Source organism: Taudactylus pleione, unplaced genomic scaffold (genome assembly GCF_031769625.1).
Source record: "Taudactylus pleione unplaced genomic scaffold, aTauple2 ptg000550l, whole genome shotgun sequence".
NCBI classification, from domain to species: domain Eukaryota; kingdom Metazoa; phylum Chordata; class Amphibia; order Anura; family Myobatrachidae; genus Taudactylus; species Taudactylus pleione.
The window spans coordinates 2127501-2130000 of record NW_028284952.1 but is presented as its reverse complement, the minus strand read 5'-3'; the positions used below and the strand labels follow the sequence as shown (position 1 = coordinate 2130000).

The window sequence follows — 2500 nt, the reverse complement described above, 5'->3', positions numbered from 1 at the left end:
GCTCAAAAGCATTAACTTTAGACCTCTATTACTTCTTAACTCAAGTAAATTCATTGATAAGTTGAAAAAATTAAATGTAAAATGTAATAGAAAAGACTGTTATGGCAGTATACAATTACCTACAGCACCTGGGATTCCAAGGTGGTCTCCCATCCAAGTACTAACCAGGCCCAACACTGCATAGCTTCCAAGATCAGACGATATTGGGCATGTCCAGTGTGCTTTGGCTGTAGGTGCCCAAAACCATTAATTTTAGACCTCTATTACTTCTTAACTCAAGTAAATTCATTGATAAGTTGAAAAAATTAAATGTAAAATGTAATAGAAAAGAAGGTTATGGCAGTATAAAATTACCTACAGCACCTGGTATTCCCAGGTGGTCTCCCATCCAAGTACTAACCAGGCCCAACACTGCATAGCTTCCAAGTTCAGTCGAGATTGGGCATGTCCAGTGTGGTTTGACTGTATGTGCTCAAAAACATTAACTTTAGACCTCTTTAACTTCTTAACTCAAGTAAATTCAATGATTAGTTGAAAAATGAAATGTAAAATGAAATAGAAAAGAATGTTATGGCAGTATAAAATTACTTACAGCACCTGGCATTCCCAGGTGGTCTCCCATCCAAGTACTAACCAGGCCCAACACAGCATAGCTTTCAAGATCAGATGAGATTGGGCATGTCCAGTGTGGTTTGACTGTAGGTGCTCAAAAACATTAACTTTAGACCTCTTTTACTTCTTAACTCAAGTAAATTCAATGATTAGTTGAAAAATGAAATGTAAAATGTAATAGAAAAGAATGTTATGGCAGTATAAAATTACCTACAGCACCTGGTATTCCCAGGTGGTCTCCCGTCCAAGTACTAACCAGGCCCAACACTGCATAGCTTCCAAGATCAAACGAGATTGGGCATGTCCAGTGTGGTTTGGCTGTAGGTGCTCAAAAGCATTAACTTTAGACCTCTATTACTTTTTAACTCAAGTAAATTCATTGATAAGTTGAAAAAATTAAATGTAAAATGTAATAGAAAAGAATGTTATGGCAGTATAAAATTACCTACTGCACCTGGTATTCCCAGGTGGTATCCTATCCAAGTACTTACCAGGCCCAACACTGTATAGCTTCCAAGATCAGACGAGATTGGGCATGTCCAGTGAGAATTGGCTGTAGGTGCACAAAAACATTAACTTTAGACCTCTATTACTTTTTAACTCAAGAAAATTCAATGATTAGTTGAAAAATGAAATGTAAAATGTAATAGAAAAGAATGTTATGGCAGTATAAAATTACCTACAGCACCTGGGATTCCTAGGTGGTCTCCCATCCAAGTACTAACCAGGCCCACCACTGCATAGCTTCCAAGATCAGACGAGATTGGGCATGTCCAGTGTGGTTTGGCTGTAGGTGCTCAAAAACATTAACTTTAGACCTCTTTTACTTCTTAACTCAAGTAAATTCAATGATAAGTTGAAAAATGAAATGTAAAATGTAATGGAAAAGAATGTTACGGCAGTATAAAATTACCTACAGCACCTGGTGTTCCCAGGTGGTCTCCCATCCAAGTACTAACCAGGCCCAACACTGCATAGCTTCCAAGATCAGACGATATTGGGCATGTATAAGTGTGGTTTGGCTGTAGGTGCTCAAAAACATTAATTTTAGACCTCTATTACTTCTTAACTCAAGTAAATTCATTGATAAGTTGAAAAAATTAAATGTAAAATGTAATAGAAAAGAATGTTATGGCAGTATAAAATTACCTACAGCACCTGGTATTCCCAGGTGTTCTCCCATCCAAGTACTAACCAGGCCCAACACTGCATAGCATCCAAGTTCAGACGAGATTGGGCATGTCCTGTGTGGTTTGGCTGTAGGTGCTCAAAAACATTAACTTTAGACCTCTATTACTTCTTAATTCAAGTAAATTCATTGATAAGTTGAAAAAATTAAATGTAAAATGTAATAGAAAAGAATGTTATGGCAGTATAAAATTACCTACAGCACCTGGTATTCCCAGGTGATCTCCCATCCAAGTACTAACCAGGCCCAACACTGCATAGCTTCCAAGTTCAGTTGAGATTGGGCATGTCCAGTGTGGTTTGGCTGTAGGTGCTCAAAAACATTAACTTTAGACCTCTTTTACTTCTTAACTCAAGTAAATTCAATGATTAGTTGAAAAATGAAATGTAAAATGTAATAGAAAAGAATGTTATTTCAGTATAAAATTACCTACAGCACCTGGCATTCCCAGGTGGTCTCCCATCCAAGTACTAACCAGGCCCAACACAGCATAGCTTTCAAGATCAGACGAGATTGGGCATGTCCAGTGTGGTTTGACTGTAGGTGCTCAAAAACGTTAACTTTAGACGTCTTTTACTTCTTAACTCAAGTTAATTCATTGATAAGTTGAAAAAATGTAATGTAAAATGTAATAGAAAAGAATGTTATGACTATATAAAATTACCTACAGCACCTGGTATTCCCAGGTGGTCTCCCTTC

General features: G+C 37.2%; 11 pseudogenes; all 11 read right to left on the bottom strand.

Annotated features, from left to right (window-relative positions):
• Nucleotides 1-116: 116 nt before the first annotated feature.
• On the bottom strand, nucleotides 117-235 carry LOC148491186 (5S ribosomal RNA; annotated as a pseudogene).
• A 116-nt stretch (nucleotides 236-351) lies between these two features.
• Nucleotides 352-470, bottom strand: LOC148491185 (5S ribosomal RNA; annotated as a pseudogene).
• Nucleotides 471-585: 115 nt separating this feature from the next.
• On the bottom strand, nucleotides 586-704 carry LOC148491184 (5S ribosomal RNA; annotated as a pseudogene).
• A 115-nt stretch (nucleotides 705-819) lies between these two features.
• On the bottom strand, nucleotides 820-938 carry LOC148491183 (5S ribosomal RNA; annotated as a pseudogene).
• A 116-nt stretch (nucleotides 939-1054) lies between these two features.
• LOC148491182 (5S ribosomal RNA) lies at nucleotides 1055-1173 on the bottom strand (annotated as a pseudogene).
• Nucleotides 1174-1288: 115 nt separating this feature from the next.
• On the bottom strand, nucleotides 1289-1407 carry LOC148491181 (5S ribosomal RNA; annotated as a pseudogene).
• Nucleotides 1408-1522: 115 nt separating this feature from the next.
• On the bottom strand, nucleotides 1523-1642 carry LOC148491180 (5S ribosomal RNA; annotated as a pseudogene).
• Nucleotides 1643-1758: 116 nt separating this feature from the next.
• LOC148491179 (5S ribosomal RNA) lies at nucleotides 1759-1877 on the bottom strand (annotated as a pseudogene).
• A 116-nt stretch (nucleotides 1878-1993) lies between these two features.
• LOC148491178 (5S ribosomal RNA) lies at nucleotides 1994-2112 on the bottom strand (annotated as a pseudogene).
• A 115-nt stretch (nucleotides 2113-2227) lies between these two features.
• On the bottom strand, nucleotides 2228-2346 carry LOC148491177 (5S ribosomal RNA; annotated as a pseudogene).
• Nucleotides 2347-2462: 116 nt separating this feature from the next.
• Nucleotides 2463-2500, bottom strand: part of LOC148491176 (5S ribosomal RNA) — a 119-nt pseudogene continuing 81 nt past the window's right edge.